We start from the raw sequence: 22,303 nt of genomic DNA, 5'->3' as shown, positions 1-22,303 counted from the left end.
GGACTTATCTTGATACCAAGAGATGGACATAAAACCCTTCACCCTAGAACTTGTCCGAGAGTCCTTGATTAATCATGGAACCTCATTCGCCTTGAAGCAAAGTGGCATGGCAGTACAGACACGGAGTTAGAACAAGCAGATCTAATCTCTCCAAACAATCTACATGCTAACATTACGTAATATCACTGAGGGAAGTGGGAGTGGAATGTCATCCACTGGTTTTTTAACAGTCTTGGGTGACAGTACCTAACATACAGCTTCAAGCGTCTACAAGAAGCAGCATTAATTGGGAAAACCTGACAATAGCTAAAAAGCAACCAGCACAAGACCTGACATGAATTCACGGGTCCAGGTACTCACTAGTTACAAAGTCAGCACCCGGAAGGGGCTGGCCAGCATGCTTGGGGCTGCCATTCCATAGGTCAGCAAAAGTAGGCACACTCTCTTCCACATGGAGCATGCAAGCTAATGAGGAAAGGAACAAAGTAACTACAGAAATCATTGTAAATTGAAAGACAAGGATCACTGCTGGGACACCTGGGTGGCTCAGCTGGTTAAGTGTCTGCCTTCTGCTCAGGTCATGATCCCAGGGTCCTGGGATCCAGCCCTAGATTGGGCTCCCTGCTCAGAGAGGAGCCTGTTTCTCTTCCTGTCCCTCCCCCACATTCATGATTACTTGCAAGTGTGCTCTCTCTCTCTCTCAAACGAATAAATAAAATCTTTTTAAAAAGGTAAGGATCACTGCTATGAATGATATATAATAGCTGAGCTGAAATCTGAAAGACATAAATGGGAAGAAACCAGTTGTCTCTCAGGCAGAGGCAGCCCTAAGACAGGAGAAAACATGTAGCTTTAGTACAATGTTTTCTAAATGTTCTGGAATACGCATCACAAGCACATCATGAAAACCACACACACACACACACACACACACACACACACACATATGCAGTTCTGCATTCTGTGTTCATGTTATATTTCCACATTAAATAATGGCTCCAGTCTCAGTAGATTTAGAAGCCAGAGCTCACTTTGGATGTGGGTTTAAGTGTAAATCTCTACTTCAAATGGTCTCCTTGATAACATTTTTAATTTATTACATTATTTAATTAGATCAACTTTGTTTTGTGACTTGTAATGTGGCTGGGAAAGGCTTTTATTTGATTTCATTCATATTTTAATTATCAACATTGTTTTCAATCTGTGGTGTCCTTGCAGGGATGTTTTAAAGCTCATTTGGTGAAGGATGTTTAATTAGAACTAAATGTGATAACCCACAAGTGTACATAACTGGGCCCTGTAAATGAGCTAGTGCCACACAAAGTGAATTTGAATGGACAAGTAAGGACACCACTCTAACTGGCCTTAGTAGGAGTACCATCCCCTACCAGGACATTTGTCACGCTGCACATGACCACCTGATAGGTCTACAGTTGAGGGCAACAATATCGTGCAGAATGTTAAATATTAACAAGCCCAATTTCAATTACAAAACTTATATACATAAAATTTCTAACATTTCCTATCTGGGTTCCAGTGAACTTTTTTTTTTTAAAGATTTTTTGTTTATTTATTTGACAGAGGATAGTGAGAGAGCAGAAGCAGGGGGAATAGCAGAGGGAGAGGGAGAAGCAGGCTCCCCATCAAGCAGGGAGCGCAATGTGGGGCTCTATCCCAGGACCCTGCGATCACGACCTGAGCTGAAGGCAAACACTTAACCATCTGGGAACCACCCAGACACCCTCCAATGAACTCTCTTAAGCAATCCCTGGAATATGTGCCTCTCACTCTAGAAACCACTGCTTTGGGAAACAAAGGAGTAGAGAGTAGGGGGAATGTGGGGCTGAGCGACAGAGATGGTTATAAATGCAACACTGAAGCACATGACCTTGATGGCACCTGACCATGTCCAAGGGCTTCCTAGCAAGAGGTGGGAGGCACAGGGACACATCTGCATGTTGAGAGATTCCAATGGAACCGAGAGTGGGAAGAGGGTGTGGCTGGCATGTATGGAGGAATCTGGAGTCTGGAGACCATCCCTGTAACTGAGCTGAGCCTCCCGAGGGCCATGATGGAAAGGATGGAGATAGAAGATTTAGAAGGTAGAGATGGCCTGGGGATGGGGTGGTGAGAGGTGTGAAAATTAATCAAGGGAAACCTCACTAAAGTGGAGTGGACCAGCGAGCCAGCAAAGGCCATCTCAGGCTTCACCACTAGTCAACTGCAGACCCAACCAGAAGAGCTGCACTTTGTAAGTCCTACCTAGCAAGTCAAGCCCACGCTAGTTCACTACCCCAGAAAGAGGACAGATCCTCTCCGCCCCCAGCAACAGCACAGCCAATGGGAGACTGTCAAGGCTCAGCCAATGAAAAGCTACGACACTTCACTCTCCCTGCTACTCCTATGGACTTTGAGTTTACAACAGCCCTCCCAACTCCCCCTTCTCTCTTTAAAGAGCTTTCCTTTCCTTTGTTCTGTGGCTTGCGTGCCCCAAACTGCAATTCTCTGCTACTTTTGAATAAACCCATTTGCTTATGGAAAAACTGAGAGTTTTATTTTTAAGGTTAACAGAGGTATGTGTGAGCAGAGTGACTTCTGCTCCTGCTAAGGAAAATGAATGGGTGATCCAGTAGGAGAATCTGAAACCATGTGTTAAGAATAAGAAGTACTGACCCATACCCAGTCTGAACCAACCTGTAGCCACACCCTGACTGCGACAGAACAATCTGTAAAAAATAAATAAAAAAAAAATCTAAAATCTTTTCATGTCCTTCCTTTGCTTAAAGGTCTTGTAAGATACCAAGGTGCCAACAGGAGAAAGCACAGCATCCTTGGTCTGCCTGACACAATTCTCGGGGATAAAATCACTGTTATTTCTCCAGGTTTGTCCTGCTCCTTCCCACCAGAGCCAATATTCTATTGGAAATATAGGCCTCAGGGAGCTCCAAGCTCTTGTAACCATTTCCTTTCTAACTGCTAAGAGATGGTCACTTCTGAAATAGGAACAATAAGGAATCAAAGCCATTGCTCCAAGCAGCTTCTGCCTAATGTCTTTTAAAGCAATTTCGTAAAGGCTCTCTGGGTACTAAAGGCCGCTATTTGCTGCCAAAGAGAATAATGCACTAGTAATTCACCAGCTTACTACCGAGAGATCAGTCATCATCAGAGCGATTAAGAAACAACAGAAAAACAAACAAGAACAGAATTGCCCTTGACCAACTGGTAATTATTTTTGGATTACTTCTTCTTCTTCTTCTTCTTTTTTTTTTTTTTTTACCTACCATTGAGAGAGAAAGAGAGAGTGAGAGAGAAAGCGAGTGAGCCCAAGAGCCTGCGACTGTCTACTCAGTTGTAATTTTATTGTTTTAACTCAGTCCAAGCATTATGTAAATTGTGCATAAACTATAAACACAAGCCACCCCGGGGATCACAGCACTACAAAGAGCACCTTGGGATGGATTTGTTATGCACATTGCATAAAGTTCAGTACTTCATGTTTTATTTGACTTCATCAACTTGTCTTGGGGAAAAGTTTAAATAGATTCAGTGATTCTATCTGAGGGTTGCCAAATCCTTATATGGAGTCAGCCAGACAACGGGAAGTAAACACAGCCCTGGTTCCTTCTTTCCAGAGTGGAGAGCTGAAACGTGCCCAGTTGCAGCGCCATTTGTAGAGGATGATGGAGATGGCTGGGCAGAGTGAGCACTCTGAAGCCGGACAGACTCCAAATAACATGTCAGTTCTATTATTCTTTAACTGCGTGACCTTGGGCAAATAATTTATTCTCTGAGTTTCAGTTCCTCTTTTGCAGAATGAGAATAATAAACCTACCCATCTCACACAGCTATAGGGACAAAGGAGGAAAGGTCAAGTGCTAAGTACAGAGGCCAGTGTCTAGAGGTCTAGAGGGGACTCAGTCTTAACTCCCTCTTCCTGTGTGAGATTTATTTCTGTCTTCTTCTTCCTGCTTCTCTTATCTTTCTGCAGGAAATAATTCAAATGTTCTAACTAGGGAGTCATTTCAAATCTCATGCATCGAACTACAGTCTTCATGCCAATACCACCTGTCTTTCTGACCTCAGCACAGACGTATCCCAACAGCCATGGACTCTGCAGGTGGCTCCCGAGGAGACACCATACTGTAGCTCTAAAAGCTTAGCCCTTTCTCCTTCATTCCTCTGTGTTTGTGAGTAGCATTATTTCCATCTTGTCTCCGTCAAAGGAATCCCAGAGTCATCCAGATTCATCATACTCCCTTAACATCCAAAGTCAATCCATCACTAAGATTTGTCAGTCTGAAATCTGCAAGAATTCTAGAACTTGCTTCCTCCATCTCCAGGCCCCACCATATCTTACCTGGAAAACAAAATACAGTACACAATCTGGAGAGGCTATGGAGCATTCTCCCATTCGTTGCTGATGGGAATGCAAAATGGCATAGACGCTGTGGAAGACAGGCAGTTCCTTACAAAACTAAACATTTTCTTACCTTATGATCCAGCAACCAAGCTCCTTGGTATTTACCTAATGATCTAAAAACATGACCATGTGAAAACCTGCACACGATGTTTACAGCAACTCAATTCGTAATTGCCAAATCTTGGGAACCCACCAAGATTCCTTCAGTAGATGAACAGAAAAACTGGTACATCTGGATAATGAAATACTATTCAGCACGAAAAAGAGATGAGCTGTCAAGTCATAAAACACATGGAGGCAACTGAAACGCACATTACCAAGTGAAAGAAGCCAATCTGAGAAGGCCACCCGCTGTAGGACTCCAACTCTATGACATTCTCGAAAAGACAAAACTATGAAAACAGTAAAAGGATTCATGATTGCTAGGCATTGAAGGAGGAATAGATGAGAAATCAGAGCATGGAGAATTTGTAGGGTGGGTAAAATATTCTGCATGATTCCAAGATGATGGATACATATCTTTATAAATTTGTCCTAACCCACAGAATATACACCACCAAGAGAAATCCCTAATGTAGATTGTGGACTTTCAGTGTTAATGATGTTGCCAGTGTGGACTTATGAACTCTAAGAGATGTTATCACTTGGGTAGAGGTTGTGGATAGTGGGGGGTGTTCTGTATATGGGCGTGGGGCAAGGGACACATGGGAAATCTGTACTTTCTGCTCAGTGTTGCTGTGAGCCTAAAGCTTCTATAAAAAGTGAAGTCTCTTAAAATAAATAAGAAACAAAATAGCCTCCCATCCAGGTCTGTGGGCCCATCATAGATCTATCTAATAACCGACCACCTAAGAATGATTTCTAAATAAAAATCCTGATCAGGGTGCCCTGACACCAAAAACACTCCCATGCTTTTCAAGAGCCTACAAATTAAAGGGCTCTGGAGAAAGGGTTAACTATTGTCTTACCCCTTCTGCCTAAAGAACCAAACCACTGGATAAACTTTCTAGTCTGTTTCCCTGGAAACAGAGAATGAGAGTTTGTGTCCACTATATCATTAACAACACTGCTTGCTGTGAAATGACCCATTGGGCTGACTGCATCTGGACTAGGAGAACTACGGATATTTTATGGGGTGCCTTACTCAGGATTGCCAAAATGTGGATATACATCTGACTCAGGGCCTCTAGAAGTGATGCCTCTGGAATTTCTACAAGAGACACATGGCTCCTGAAAAGCATAAGTCCCTTTAAGCCAGAGCGGACCCCAATGCAGGCCATTCCTCTCAGCACCTGAGCTGTCTGCAGTGAGGTTGGTGCAAAGGCTCCTGCTAAAGAGGAACTATGGCTCCTAAGGGGACAGGTGCACCTACAGCTCCTGAGAGGGCAGATACCAGCTGTGGTCTACAGTTGGCCCATCAATGTGAATATCTAAGCATCAGCTTCATGGTTACCCCCTTAGGGATCTCCTACCCAGACCACGCCCCACACTGGGTGAAGCACTCCTTCTTTTGGCTCCCACTCACCACTGATTTCCTTGCCCTAAATTATCATCATCTGTTTGCTTATTTACTTGTGTGTTCACTGTGAACCTTCCCCACCCGTGATGGCTGCAAGATCTGCCTCTTGGTGGTTTTGCCAAAGCCATTTTTGTAAATGTGAGCAGATCATGTCAGTCACAGCAGTGGGCACTGCCACGTTCTTATCCAATATCCATCCTCACTAAAGAGAACGCTGTTTTGTTTTGTTTTGTTTTGTTTTGTTTTGTTTTGTTTTCTGATGCGACCACATACCCAAAGAAGGATCTCTTGCAATGCTCTTTTGGTCAGGGGTGGCCATGAGATCTAGTTCAGACCAAGGAAATGTTAGTGAAAGTCTCTCAGATGGGATTATGAGAAAGCTTTTTGGATTTTGGTTTTCTTGATCAAAAGAGATAAACTTACATGGAGCTCTGGGCGTTGTACATAAACAACGAATCTGGGAACTAATAAACTAACTAATGATGTATTTTATGTGACTAACATACCACAATAAAAATCTAAAAAATAATAAAGGGGGAAAAAAAGAGAGAAACTTGGCTGACACACACCAATTCCTCTCCCCTCTTCCTGCTTCCTACACATCTGGAATATGGACACATGCCCAATGGCAGAGAAGAGGTCTCACAAGCATGGATCTGAAAAAGAAAGCTCTGCACTAAAGATGGCAGAGGACGAAGTTGAGAGCCTGGGTCTTTGATTTCCCATGAGAAACTATACAAGCCAGACCTACGGCTGCACAAGAAAAACACAACTATTTGGATATGCCACTGTCACTGGATCTCTGTGGCTACAGCTAAAGCCAGTTCCGACTGATGCACAACTACACACAGTTTATTCTCCCACCACAAGCTACAATCTCAACCCATTCCCATGACACCTCTTTCCATGCCGTTGCCTGCAAACCTTAGCACTCCCACCTCCTGCCACCTCCTCATCACCACATGTTCTCAGAGACCCAGGCACTCCAGCTGGTCTAGTAACAAGTCCCTGGGAAACCCCATCTTTCAGCAGGTCCCTGTCTTTGCACGGGTTAGTCTTCTGCCTCACGATGGCTCCTCCCCACCAGCCCCAGCCTGTAGACGAACAACTGGCCTACCGGGACCAAGGTACCCTTCACCTCCTCCACGGAGCCTCCCTTGATTCTGCAGCTCCTCCCTTCCCTGAACTTCCACAGCACCCCACGGCTGCTTTTGCTCCAGCAATTAATGAATCACTTTTAGATCATCTGTCTTCATCATCTACCTTCTCATCCATAACTTGAAACCTGTAGAACAGGGGTCCAGCCTTATCGGCACTCCCAATATGTTTAAAGGTACTTCTGAAGCTACTACCTCTACCCACTAGAGCTGTGATCTTAATCTTCTCTAAATTACTGATCTGTAAATTAGGGGAGAGCCCCAGGGCCACCAGATAACACAAGTCCAAGGGACAGTGTGCTGCAGGGGACAAGCCCCCCACCCTCAGGTGTGTGTACAATAAAATGCATTGTATCCCTGGAGCTGGGTACTTGACAGATGAAAACCTTCAACACATGCAGAGTGCTTACCAGAATGCCCGCTTAAATAAGTTCAATAACATTAGCTATTGGGGTGATGATGAAGATGACGGCTGTATCTTTCTTTGTATCCTCAGCACTGAATTCGGACCAAGGTAGATGCTCAGAAACATTTCCTAGATGAATAAATGACATGAAATCCAGGTTTTGGTTTTAGATTTTAAAGCACTCCGAAGTCTCAGCCCAAAAGGGCACAGAATCAAGCGGTATCCCTGGGTACCTAATTTTCCCACCAAGACAACTCCTGATGTTTATTCCCTGGAGCTTACCCCATTAGGCAGGCTCCACGTCTGCTTCTGAGCAAGTGAGACCCTGGGGCAAGAAATTTCTGGAGAGATTCTCCTGGGGACCAACTATACAGGCCAAACTTGGCTAATAGTAAACCGAGCTAAATAATGCAGCTCTTAGCTGGGTCTGGATGCCCAGACCCAGGGCCCTGGGGAGTGGACCTCAGGACTGATCACTCTGAAGATTTGATCTTCTCATGCAGCTTCCTCAGGGACCATCTGGAACACAAGACAGCTGGAGCAAAGCAAGCACCAATCGCAACCATCGTCAGCTCAGGGGGACCTGGTATGGGGAGTAGCTGTTAGCATGCCTCAGTTGTTCTGATCCACAGGTTCCAAAACACTGCACTCTGACGTACTGGGATTGCCCTGTATCTGTGGGTTCGTGCATTCAGGTTGTGCAATAAAACCCTAACTCAGCAATTACATGACATCAATGTCTAGTGTACAGCGGTGGTAGGAAACCCCTGCAGAGGAAGAGGGCCTGAAGTGGGTTCTGTCTCCAATTTCACCCAGTCTATTAGGGAAAAAGGAGATCATAGGCACATGGGAGGAAGCAATGGGCATAGATGAGGGGAAGTGAGAATGAAACAGCTTCTAAGGGGTGGGGGGACAAATTCAAAGGAAAGAGAAATGATTTGTAAGCAGAAGGAAGCCTAGCAGAAAGGACACTAGGAATGATCTCTTCAGCCCTTCTCATTTTAAAAATGGGGAACAGAGCCTATGAGAAGCAGGGCCCCTCATCCCAGCGCACATTGATCTGGGAGCACTCTATGTGACTCTTGGATAACTCAGCCTCAGGATAGAGCTTTGGAATCCAATGGCCCTGAGTTGGAATTTGGGCTTTGAGACTGATCTGTGTGATTTCTGGCAAGTCATGCGATCTCTCCCCGAACTTCAGAATCTTCATGGGTGGGATGGGACAGGTAGGATGCCTTTATCTCATAAAACTCCTGCAGAGATTACGTGAGAGAATCCACGTGAAGTGTCTGGCCCGGGAAAGGTGTTTGCACACTTGCTGAATGAATGCATGAATGAATGAATGAGTGTTTCAGAGTGCTGTCTGACACAGAAAGAAGAAAGCAACGACTGTGTGCTATTTCTGGCTTCTCCCTACTCTACCCACTGGAAAAACACAAGCTCCAGGAGAGAGGGAGCAAGGCTGTCTTGCTCTCAAGAGCAGCCCCAGCCTACAGCAGGAGGCAAGGCACATGATATGTATTTGACCAAACGTCCTGTAGTAACAAATTAGCCATTCCTTCTCCACTCTTTGGCACTGTATCAGGCATTGAGTTAAGTGCCCTGCATGCAGTAGTAGGCATAGCATTTAATCGTCCAGGCCACCTATGAGAAAAGTGGCCTTATTTTCTCTGCCTTACAGATGAAGGGACAGGTTCGGAGAAGCTCACTAACTTCTCCAAATCAGAGCTAGTGAGTGGCAGAGCTGGACCATGGCTGGGACCTTCTGGAGGCAAATGTTCTCCTTGCAACCTTCAGGTAAATGTGTCTGCATATGGCTGCTGGGTGTGTCAGGGCTCGCAGTGGGGCTCCTCTGAGCGAAAGAGAGCAGAGCTGGGCTTGGAGCAGAAGGCCCCATAGATGCTCTTGGGCTGACTCTGGGATTGAGCCAAGCCCAACCACTGTGGAAGGCCAGAGGGAAAGGGCAGATGCAGCCATCAGAGGAACAGGGAAAGGCTTCACTAAAGAGAAGGCTGTTGAGGTGATTCTGACCCAGTGAAGAGCTTTCCCAGATGCAGGTGGTGTGTGTGTGTGTGTATGTATGTGCGAGCGTGCGCACACCTGTGTGTCAGGGACAATAACACATTGTGCTGCAATTGTAAATGGCTCAACCCACCCCTGTTCAGGAACACCTCCCTCTCCATCTGCCCAGCAGCCACGATCAGGACCGCACGACTACCTGCCAAGGAAGCTTCCAGTAATGCACACTTCATTCCTGCCATTAACTCTAGACAAGCCTCACACTATAGCCAACCCTCAGTTTTAACTTAAAATGAGATGTATATTAAAGTAATACACTGATTCTTGGGGCGCCTGGGTGGCTCAGTGGGTTAAAGCCTCTGCCTTCGGCTCAGGTCATGATCTCAGGGTCCTGGGATCGAGCCCTGCTTCGGGCTCTCTGCTCAACTAGGAGCCTGCTTTCGCCTTTCTCTCTGCCTGCCTCTCTGCCTACTTGTGATCTCTGTCTCTGCCAAATAAATAAATAAAATCTTAAAAAAAATAATACACTGATTATTGGCCGCCTGGGTGGCTCAGTTGGGTAAGCAACTGCATTCAGCTCAGGTCATGATCCCAGGGTTCTGGGATCGAGTCCTACATCGGGCTTCCCCTGCTCTGCAGGGAGCCTGCTTCTCCCTCTCCCTCTGCCTGCCGCTCCCCCTGCTTGTGGTGTCTCTCTCTCTCTCTCTCATTCTCTCTGTCAAATAAATAAATAAAATATTTAAAAAAATAAACTAATATACTGATTTTAAGTTTAGGTATATACAGTATATTACACCAACACCCAGAAGTTTGGACATGTACACTAGTCACTGAACTTTGAATGGAAATATCCGGGGGACACTCAGTTAAACACAAAGGGAAGAGCAGCATCTGTAATCCCATTAAATGTATTTTCTTTCGTTTTGGTCTGACATAGTCAATAAAGTCTAACGTGGAAAGGTAAACACCTAGAATTCTGACTATTTACCTGAATAACTAGGGAGAACACAGATTGCCCTGGATTACTACCACCACCACCACTACTGCATCTTCTTCTTTTTCTTCCTCTTTTCCTCCTCCTCCTCCTCCTCCTCATCCTCTTTCTCCTTCTTTTTAGTCTTCTTCTCCTCTTCTGCTTCCTCTTCCTCATTCTCTTCACCACCTTCTACTTTTTTTTTTTTAACCTAAGCAGGCTCCTAAGTCTATAAAGCATCCTTGAAGTTTTCGTGCGTATTCCAGAATCAGAAGACGATAGAAGCAGACCTGATCTTAAGGATCATCAAACAAATCGCTTCCTTACCCCCTTTGTCTTCCAAGTCAAACAGAAGCATACCCGCTTTCCCAAATTCACACACAGCTGAGTGGTTAAAAACCAGATATTTTGACTGTATCATTCTTGAGTTTTGTTCTGGGTTTCGGGTTTCGTTTTGTTTTTATGACCCACAGGAAACTTTCAAATGCCCCTCTTAGGGGACATCTGCATGGTGGCTGAAAGGAACAAGCTTTGGGATCAGATGGACTTGGGGGAGCCTGTCCAGGCTTCTTCTCCAGCTAGCGGTGGCACTGTGAGCAAATCACTTCCTCTCTCTGCGCTGGGTCTCCTCAGCTCTAAAGAGGGCTGGTACTAGCTCCTGCACGAAGTTTAAATAAAAGTAGCTCCAGGGAAAGCACTTACTATAGTCACTGGCAGGCAGTAGGTCTTAGAAAGAAATTTCCGGCCCCTCCCATCTGTACCAACTCCTCCTTTGACTCCTGCCTGTCACTTAAAAATGATTTATGATCATTTTTTTGTGGCCAGCATCCCCATGCTTTCAGAAAGAAAGGGAAAGAAAGAAAACTAAGGAAGTTTCATTCTATTATTCAGGAGCAATTATATTAATATTCATTTTATTCTCTCAGAAGGCCAACCCAAGTCAGCATGTTCAAATACTGAGCTTGATAAATTCTACCTTGGGCACAAGATTGCAAGGATAATCTTATCTTTAAACATTTCTTTTAAACAAACTTAAAAAAAATCCTCAAAATTTACTCTCTGATACTTTTTATATTCTGACTTAAAACCAAGAAGTTATCACCAAAACCACCAATGCGGTTCCCCATCCGTTCTTACACTAATACCTCAGCTATTATGACATGTGCCCAGAAATTAATTTTCCAGAAAACTTATACCAACCCCTTTAATACTAAACACTTTTATATTTAATTTTAGCAATTTCTGATGTATCTCGTTTTAGAAAGTATACTCCCCTGCCTTAATTCAGCAGAGTTTACAGACTATAATTTAGTTTTTCCTGATGACTCACTGTCACACTTCTGAACATAAGTGATGGCTTATCACTTAGTGCTTGATGCCCTCAAAGACCCATACCACGTGAACGTTTCCAGTGTTCCTGCACTGAGGATCCCAAGGTCCTTCCTAATGGATATCCCTTGGTTCACCCCGCGGAGATGTTCCATTCGAGGAGGGTCTCATCCAGCCTCCTCAGTTTTCATAGTAGAAGGTCAATCTCACCATCCACTTAGTGGACATAATGTAGACACATTAGCCTCCAATCAGAATAAAAACTGATTGAACACCTACTGTGCACCAAGGATGTCAACAGATTTTTATTTCACTTGGGTCATTCATTTTTACTTTTTCCCTTAATCTTCATTAAAAATCCCTTATGCGTTGCTGATTCTCATTGTTTGAAAGAAACTGAGGTCAGAACAGATAAAGTCGCACACGATATCCTAGAGAGGAGCTGGGATTATTACCAGGTATCAGGAAAAGTATTGTGGAAACTGTATGCCATAGACCCCCGCCCATGTGGTGTTAAGGAGGGGAGTACAGAACAAGAGGACGAATGAGCTAAAACAGGAGAGATCATCGCCCAGAGATTGCCAGGAAATAAAAAATGGCACTAAGGGGAGAATTTAGTAAGCGAGCGGAGAGAGAAGGCTGTGTGCCAGAGATGATTCGGTCTATATATCATGATGTATGAGTGAAGGTATCCCTGAGTGGAGTGCAGGAAAAGCTCTCCGAGCCAAGAAGGTGAAGGGCAAGGTGCTGCAGGAGTCAGGGAGCTGGACTTGGAAGGTGTCCAAGATACTAGCAGGACTCAGGGGTAGTGAGGAAAACCAAGGTCCAAGTACCAGAATGATCAGGGTCTGGAGAAGAGGGTGTCAGCAAAGGGCCAGTGCATGACTGGACAGGCTGGTAGGTACCAGGGTAGCTGGCCCCCTGCTGCAACTGGCCCTGACCCATGATGCTTTCAAGAGGTGAGCAGGAGAAGGCATGGCTAAATCAGGAAGGGAACCCCCAGCAGGGCGCTTTGGGTTCCAAGCATTACAAAGTTCAGGGAGATTTTTTTATAGTATGTTTTCGTGACTTCCTTAGGGCACAGGCACTCAGGATCACAGGGTCTTGTGACTGAATGTCATCAGGCCCAAAGCAGCAGTTTGTCTTAAAGAAAGGTGGGCTGTAGTGGAAATATCAGTTAAAATGTCGCCAACATGACGGATTCCCTCCCACCCCGACGCCCTCTCCCAGGTTGGTGTACCCATCCCCCAGCTGCTGTGTTAGCAGATAACAACCCATCGTTACTCTGTTCTGAGAATCCTCCTCAGACGACCAAGCTGCTTTGCCTGGGAATACCTGGGTGTCTGTCTTCCGGAGTCACATCTAAGGAATGACCTTGCCTCAAGGTTGAAAGTGTCATGGGGCCACGTGCGCCCCAGAGTTCCCTGTGTGAGCAGAGAGACTAGATAAGGCTGCACACATGTCTATGCCCATTTTCTTCCTTGTCTAGTTCCTCCTTCCTCCCTCCCTGCCAGCTTTCAGCTAAGAGCACCCCTCAGTCAAGCTCCATACTTCAGGCTCTGTGTTCAAGATGTAGGTTGAAGGTCTACAATCTCAGGGTCTAAGACCGCGAACAGGCGGGACTCTGCACCGAGGCCAAGTGCCTGTCCGGGGTCACTTGGCTAACAAATGTCGGAATGAGGGAAACCAACCAATCTGTTTTGTCTGGAACTGGGGGACGTGTGGGGAGGGCTGTGCGTCCCCAGGAGGCAAGACGTTCAGTTTTCCAACAAGACCAGTCAGTCCCAGGAAAAAAGAGACAATAGAGTTCTCCTGAGCTAGAAGCCGACCATCTGACCAGGATTTCTGCATGGTACTCACACAAGGCCACAGTTATTCGTTTTCCCATTGAAAAATTGTTATTGCGTTATTGAAGATTCTTGGTGTTGTTTTCTTCCACATGTTCTTTGATAAATACCGGCCACGTGCTCACGGAATGCCCAGAAATGCTCTGAGTGCTCGGGGCCACTGTAAACACACCCCAGTCTTGCAACCACGGAGCTCACCACCTTACAGAGAAGAGAGCCAATAGGAAAGAGAGACAAACGCGTCTGTGATAACACTGCTGGCGCTTACACAGGGATGGATGCCAAGGAGAAAAACACAGCGAGTTCTGTGGCCAGAGGCCAGAGATAGCTCTTTGGCCAGTGGTCTCGGAAGGGCTCTAACAGAAAACTCTTCGACAAGGGAGAGAAGGAGCTACAGAAATGTCAGCGGAGACACGTCCTAGCCAGCCGCATGGAATCACGGGAAGAAGCTCGGAAGGCAAGAGGAAGCTAGTGTGTGTTCGTTGTTTGTGTTTTATTTCTGAAAGGGCAGTGGTAGAGACCTGGTGAGTCCGAAAGAACATCTTTATCTGCTCATGCTATATCCTTCCCTTGGGTGATCAGTTCCACTCCCATGCTCTCAGTGAGCATCTCCGTGCTGATGATTCCCCAAGTCTATATTCAGCCAAGAGTTCTATTCTGAGCTTGACTGAGATCTTTAATTGCCTAAAAATGTACATAGATGTCCTCAGAGACCTAAAAATCTACTTATTCAAAACAGAACTCATCATTTTCCCCTTCAGATTCTGTTCTTCTGCCTGTGTCCCCAGGCTGGGAGACAGCAAGAAGGCCAGTCCTTGAGACCAGGTTAGAAGACTAAACATCACCCTTGATGCCTTTCTGCTTTTAGATAATGTGTGCTGCTCGTCCAATACTTCCCACCCTGCTACTGCCTTAATATCTCTAGAGTTGTTGTTCTAGAAAGTTGTTCTTTCTTCATCTCTATTACCTTGGCCTTGGCTACAGTCATCATTACCTGCATACACCCTGGATTTCCTGAAAGAGCCTCCCGCCAAGTTTCTATGTTTCTCATCTTACCCACCTCCAAAGTACTCTGTATCCTGTAGCCCGAATCCAAAATGCTGGTGTGTCTCTGTCTTCCCAGTATAAAACAATTTCACTGCTGAACAAAGCTGGAGGCATCACATTTCCCAATTTCAAATTATGTGACAAAGCTTTAGTAATCAGAACAGCATGATACTAGCATAGAAACAGACACACATGCCAACGGAACAGAAAAGACAGCCCAGAAATGAACCCACACATACATGTTTAACTCATCTTTGACAAAGATGTTAAGAATGCATAAGGAGGAAAGAACGGTCTCTCCCATCAAGAGAGTCAACAAAACTCGATATTCACATGTTGAAAGAGTAAAACTGAGTCTTTATGTTCCACTATACACACAAACCAAAACACATACACCAGGAACTGAAAAACTCCTAAAATAATAAATAGGGGAAAAGCTTCTTGACACTGGTCTGGCAATGAGTTTTTGGTGATGACACCAGAGTCACAAGCAGCAACAAAAGCAAAAAATAAGCAAGTGGGAGTACATCAGACTAACAGGTGTCGGCATAGCAAAGGAAACAATCAACAGAGTCAAAAGGCAACCTAGAGGGTGGGAGGATACATTAGCAAACCATGTTTCTGATAAGGGGTTAAGATCCAAACTATGTAAGGACCACATATAACTCAATAGCATAGAAACAAATTACCCCCCCCAAAATAGGCAAAGGACTTGTCTCAACATACTTCCAAAAAATTTCCATCTGTATGTCTTCCTACCTGTCTTCAGTGGGTACATGAACAAGTGTCCAACAATGCTCACCATCAGGGAAATGCAAATCAAAACTATAATGAGATATCACTTTACACCTGTTAAAATGACTCTAATTTAAAAATATTAAGATGAGGCAAGGTGGGGAGGTACGCTGTTGGTGGGAAAGTAAATTGGTATAGCCATTACAGAAAACAGCATGAAGTCTTCTCAAAAAATTTAAAAGTAGAATTACCATATGACTCAGCAATCCCACTTCTCAGTGTATGTCCAAAGAGATATCAATCCGGATCTCTGAGAGATACCTGCGTTCCCATGTTCCCTACAGCATTATTCATAGTAGTCAAGACACAGAGACAAACAAAACGTCCATCGGTAGGTAAGTAAGTAAAGGAAATGTGACCTATACATAGCATGGACTATTACCCGGTCTGAAAAAATAAAGAAATCCTGCTATTTGTGACAATGTGAACAGACATGGAGGATATCACGCCATGTGAAATAAGCCAGGTACAGAGAGACAAATACTGTATGATCTCACTTAAATGCGGAAGCTAAAACAGTCAAACTCAGAAGCAGAGAGTAGAAATGTGGTTATCAGAGGCTCGGGATGGTCAAGGGGTGCAAAGTTTCAGTTAGGAAAGATGAGTAAGTTCTGGAGAGTCAAAGCATAGCATGGTGACCGCAGGTAGCAGTACTGTGCGGTATCCTTGAAATCTGCTAAATGTTCTCATCACATCGGATTTTAGTGTGACAAAGATCCCTGTGGCTGCCGTGTGCAGAACAGACTGGGGTGGCAGAGGTGGAGGCAAGGAGGACATTTCAGAGCATGATGTATTCCTCCAAGTGAGAGATGAAGGGGCTTGGACCAGAATGATTATTGAAGGGATGGAAAGAAAGACCTGAGCGTCACGCTTGGCCCCTCCCTCCCCTTGACCTGCACCAATGGTCACAAGTGTCCCGTTGATATTTCTCAGATAAATGACACAGCGTGTTCACTGAACTGACACTTCTCCGTCTCTCCCTCCTCAGCATTCCTTCTCTCACTAGTTCCTGTCCATTGTACAGGACAGGAAGGGTCATCCCAACTCTCACTGCCTAAATTCAATCATCTCTTATCCACAAAGTCTCCTAAGAGGCCACCATATTTCTTGGTTGAACCATCTTCTCTAACCCAACCTCTGCTCTGCAGCTAGGGCAAATGTTCTGCACAACTCCAGATCTTTCCATGGCTCCCATGACCTTCCGATTAGAGCTCAAGTCCTTAGCATGGTTCTCGAGACTCTCAAAGATGTGGCGCCTATCGATCTCCCCAGCCTCGAGGAACACCATTCCATTCCTTGTGTTCCAGCCCTCTCATCCGTTTCACTTCTCCGCTACCTCTTGCTTCCACGGTGCTGTGTGTCACTTCCTCTTCCGATGGCCCTTCCCTGCAGTCTCCATTTAGAAATTCTCAGTCCTCAGCGTAGGATCTCTCTCTTCTCTGAAGCCTTCCTTGGCAGCCCCTGCCGGGAAATGTGTTAAAAATACCTTCTTTTTTTCCCCCACAGAACCCTGCATTGGCTGGTTTGCTCTTGTCTGTCTCCATCCCCTGGCTACATGGGGCAGGTCCCTTTCTTGTTCACAGTTGACTCTCAGGGCCTGGCAGGATGAGTGGCCCAGAGCAGACCATGGACTCAAATTTCCCTGTTGGGCACACCACACGCCTCTCCATCCACACCAGAGGTGGAAGGCCACTGGAAGGAGTCATGGCCCATAGCACCAGTCTCCTCTGTGGTGCTAAAATCCCCCTGAGGAATCATTCCTGAGATTGGTGTGCAGCCGCCCGGAAATGATTCATGTTTGAACAGAAACATTTGACACTGCAGAGCACCCAGAGTCTGGGAAGCTCGGCAAATATTAGACATGTCCGCGAACGTCCTCTGGCTCTCTGAGGTAAGAGTGGACTTCAACCATACAGTTTCTCTACTATATTTTTTTTGCTTTAAGATTTTATTTATTCATTTTATCTGAAGTGGGGGGTAGGCACAGAGGGAGAGAGAAAGAAAATCCCAAGCAGACTCCCTGCTGAGCTTGGAGCCCAACATGGAACCTGATCCCAGGACCCTAAGATCATGACTTGACCCAGAACCAGGAGTCCAACGCTTAACCGACTGAGCCACCCAGGTGCCCCTAGTTTCTTCTGTTTTGAATGAAGGAGAACTTCCAACATGGACAGAGCAGTAGAGCATCTTATCTGGGGTTGGATAAGACTGGGGCTGGGATAAGGATGGGGAGCATGCAGTATTCAAAACTTTCTAAGTCCCAGGATAGCCTTGGGGAACAAGGGAAGGGAAAATTCTAAAAGAAAGAAAGAAAGAAAGAAAGAAAGAAAGGGAAAGGGAAAGGAAAGGAAAAAGAAAAAGAAAAGAAAGATAGATATGGCAGTTACAGTGAATTAAGGTGTAAGATTCGGACAAGTGAGGAGTGTCGATTGAAAGGCCAGGCAGGGGCCACAGGTGTAGCTCTGGTGAAGAGAAACAGAGACTAGTGTATGGAGACAAGAAAGCAGAGCTAGATGGAGCCACAAGAATCATCCAAACCATTTACAGATGAAGAAACTGAGGCCCAGAAAGGTGAGGGGATGGCCAGGTCAGCAGTCCTGTAATAAGTTAGTGTCAGAGCTGGAGGGACGAGTCAGTGCACAAATCTAAGTCTTTAGCTTATTCTATCTACTCTCTTGTGGTATCGTGCATGAGAAACTCAGCTCTGAGGATATTAGTATTCTCCTTCTCCCCCCCCCACAACCCCTGATAAGAAAAGTAGGTAAAATATAAGGAGGAAATGCACTGGGGGCATTTCAAAAAAACTCGAAACTTTCTATGATTGGTGATCATATATATCATTTGGAAATGATAGATACCACATATTCCAATTTATATATATATCCAATATATATCCAATATATAATATATATATTCCAATACATATCATTTGGACATATCAATACCACATATTAAGGCCAGGCATGGCACTGGTCTTAGTGTGCATCTTCCCAAGACATCCTGAAAGGTATCTGTCATTACTATGCCATGCAGAGAAGGCAGAGGGCTGATGGGGACAAAATGACTGACCGAAGGTCACACAGAGCTCACAAGTGGAGGGGCCAGAACTTCCAGCAGGTCTTGTCTGCTGCTGTATAACTACACAGAGAGATTTTGCTCATTTTCCATAACAACAACAAAAAAAATAATTGAGGAAAATAAATAACGTATTGAGTAGAGTAATTTACAGTTCATGAACTGCTTTTAGTGCAAGGCTATCCATTCCCTCCAAGCACTTGGCATTGCTGTTGGATGGGTAATACCATCCACGTTTTACAAATGAGGAAATGGAGGGACGCGGCAAGCAAGTGTCCTGGTTCCAGGTCCCCTTAGAACCAGATTCAAATCTAGGCTTTCTTGCTCCAACCTACGTCCCTTTCCATAATACTAGAGCTGAAATCAAGGAAAGCAACTGAAAGGAGAGAAATGCATTTTAAGTTTAAAATATTCCCTCAGATGTTTTCAGCAAACATTCTATGAAGGCCATTCAACACTAGATTACAGTTATTCTAAAGTACCCACTTGAAAAAAAAAATGAGGATTTTAAGGCAAAATATGTGTTTCTGTTCTCCTTCACTCTGCTTCAGTGGGCTGACCCTAAATAAGGCACAACAACCCAGCAAGCATCCTTCAGGCTTGCACTTACTGAGACGGGGGGAGGTGGGTGGGACAGCCTTTGTGCGAGACTCTTCCGGGCAGGTGGCGTGCTGCAGGTAAGGCCTTTACACGGACTCAGCCACTCACTAGGGCGGTCATCTGCCAGGTGTTGGGGCCACAACCATGGTAGAATAAGGAAAGGTTCCTGCCCTCCGGGAGCATGAACTATAACCAGGGCAGACATATGTTGGAGCAATGACAACATGACCCAGCACAGGTGTGACACAAAGCAGCCCCAAGGTGTCGTGGGAGCACAGGGGACAGAGCTCAGGAAGGCTTCCCATCAGAAGGGGCATTTGAATTGTCATGAAGGGAAGAGGGGAGAGAGAAAGGTTCATTCTAGGCAGAGAGGCCAGTGTGAGCAAAAGTTAGGGTATAAAAGAGCAGAGAATAGTAGAAGACAGTCCTGGCTCGTTCCAGAAATGACGGTTCCCTCAACAATTACATCAAACTGAAAGCACTCTGTCGAACTGGGCCATCATTTGGTAAGCATCTACCGTCACAGGGCAGAGCTGTATGAAGGTGAATCCGCCCACGAGGGCCTCACAACGTGCCCAGTGTGTCTACCTAACCAACATCTAAATGAGTCCCTACTATGCGCAAATCCCCACTTACACTACAGACCACTTAGTTTAACTCTGTGGTGAGCAGACCTCAGTGTTCCCAAACGCGAGTACTGCATTTGATGCCAAAGCTCTTTACCTTCAACATTTGTAAACAAGGATGACATGCCGTGTTTCCCCTGATAAAGGCCTCTTTAGATTTCCCTGAGTGTATCTTGGACCAGACTACAGCGTTTCAGCTGTGAGTCACTGACCAATATTTCTACCCCCGCTTCACAGCTGATGTCTCTTTAATGATTTGCTGATCTGAGGAAGGGAGTTTCTTCAGAAAAGAATAATTCTTTTGATGTGCGTGGCAAGTTGCATTTTGAAAAGCCTTTCTCCACCCATCCTCTCCATCATCCCACTTTATTGTCACAAGTGCCTGGCGGGGTGCAAGGACTGTGAACATCCCCATTCCACAGACAAGAGAATGGAGTCTCACTAAGGCAGAGCCATCCAAGGTCGTGTAGCAAGTGTATGGTGAGATGAGAGCTCAAAACCATGTCTCCTGACTCTTCAGTCCTGCCCTCTTTTCTCTAGACCTTACCATCTGCCCGGAATACAATAATATCGTTCTCATTAGGACGTGAATCCCAGAAGAAATGCTGGTCAAATCACATCCCCTCCAGCAACATAAGTACGGCATAAATTAAAAGACCAATTAAAGAACATGGCCTTTTAACTGGGACTTACCACTGTCCCCCCGGGCAAGAATGTAGAAGTCAGTGGCTGCCATCCTAGAAATTACCCAGAGACCCACTTACCCATATGCAAGAGGCTTTAAATCCAAATTATTCACCTAACTTTATCACCCTTCTGTATGCTTTTCTGGCGCCCCGGCCCCGTGGAGCTGTGTCTGGAATCATCGCCCAAACCTCTACCCCCTCTATGGCCAGAAGACGCAGCAACAGCAGTCCATCCATCCGGGGATAGGTGCCTCTCAGCTCTGACACATCCATCTCTTAACACCAGGAGCCTCAGAACCTGATGAAAAACCCATGCTTCTCTAGTTCAAAGAGAGCATTGAAGCGAGATTCCCTAGCTGTCTCCAAGTGGGATAGTCTGCCAATGGCTAGAGCCCTGGGTGGCCAAGGGGACAAAGAGTGTTATTATACTCCAGGGAGTCTTGTTTTGCTGACAATGGGGGGGGTGGCTAGAAATGAGGTGAGGAGAAAAGGAAGGGGCATTTTGGTTGCTCGCTTATAATTTTGTATCAATTCCCACTCCACCACCAACAGTCAAAGGCAGTAACATGATAAACTCCAGGGATATACCTGGGTCCCAAAACGGTAATAGTTACTACTTCCCCCGTCCAAATTCCCCCCTCCGGTTGCTGGGTTTGAAGCCGACTTTACACATCAAGAGCTGGTGTGCGCTCTGGTCCTTTTCCATGTCACAGCTGAGCTGCAGTGCCCCCCCCCACCCCCCACCCCGGCCCCAGCCAAACCACAGGGAGAACAGGTCTCTGGGTCAGCCCAGATCGCAGAGAATCCTTACCACTGCCCCCTTCACCCCAACGCCGGTCTCTCCGGAACCTGCCTGGGCTTCAGGGGCTCAGAGGAGCTGCCTGTACCAAGGTCTGGACGTGCTCCCTCAGCCTCCATCTGGGACTTCTGCGGGGACCACCTCCTTCACCAGCGTGTCCCCCCACCTATCACCCCAGATTTCCCCTCCTGCCCTCTCAGACCTGCCCGGATGCGCCTGGAGACTAGAGGACAGAGAGCTTGGGGGTTGGGGGGGTGTAGACCGAAGGAGATGAACCACATTTCGCGGCGGAATCCCTGTTAAGTAACAGAAAGCCATCCAACTAGCAACCACGCTTCCAGAAACGTCACTGCCACCGAGGAGAGTTTGCAGCTGCCGACCCCAGCGCTCTCACCTACCTGCCTCCCACTGCAGGGCTCCCCTCGGCTCCGGCCGCGCCGGCTGCCTCCCTCCCCGCTCTCTGCAGCGGCGGTGGGCGCTCCGCGGGGTCCGGGCGCCCGCGAGCTGGGTCTCGGGTGCCCGCGGCGAGGCTGCCTGGAGGAGGAGCGAGAGCTGCCGCCCGCCGCCGCGGTGCTGATGCGGTTGCTATGGTTATGGAACTCCGCAGCTGCCCCCTCTCGGCGCAACAGCTGCCCGGCCGCGGCCTCCGGGCAGCCCCGCGAGCCGGGCCGGCCGGCGAGGCTGGGCGCGGGGCGGGCGCCTGCCGCCGGCACTGCGGAGGAGGACGCGGGGCGGCTGCGCTCGGCCTGCGCGCTCGGCTCTGCGCGGCGCCCGCGCTCCGCTCCCGCCCCCGCCGGGACGCGGCCGCCCGCCCGCTCGCCCGCCCCCGACCCCGCGCCCCGCCCCGGCCCTCTCCGCGCCGCCGCCGCCGCCGCCCCCCCCGCCCCGCCCGCCGGCCCGAGCATGCTCAGTGCGCGGCCCGGAGGCGCCCTCCCGCGTGGCGGGGCTGGGCGGCGGCGGCGCGCGAGGCCCTTCCCGGAGCCCCGGCGGGGTCGCGGGTGCGCT

The 22,303-nt window shown here is 46.8% G+C and overlaps 1 protein-coding gene across 1 annotated transcript in view; it reads right to left on the bottom strand.

Annotated features, from left to right (window-relative positions):
- The window catches only part of FAM135B (family with sequence similarity 135 member B), a 269,959-nt gene extending 247,936 nt beyond the window's left edge, over positions 1-22,023 (bottom strand). Inside the window, exon 1 of the mRNA XM_032873483.1 lies at positions 21,697-22,023. The gene's annotated coding sequence lies outside the window, so the exon portion shown is untranslated. The remainder of the gene's footprint in view (positions 1-21,696) is intronic.
- Between the last annotated feature and the right edge of the window lie 280 nt (positions 22,024-22,303).

This window comes from Lontra canadensis, unplaced genomic scaffold (assembly GCF_010015895.1).
Source record: "Lontra canadensis isolate GAN:19392208 unplaced genomic scaffold, GSC_riverotter_1.0 scaffold49, whole genome shotgun sequence".
In the NCBI taxonomy this organism is placed as follows: Eukaryota; Metazoa; Chordata; class Mammalia; order Carnivora; family Mustelidae; genus Lontra; species Lontra canadensis.
Note: the sequence above shows the minus strand (reverse complement) of the source record. Positions and strands in the feature narration are given on the sequence as shown.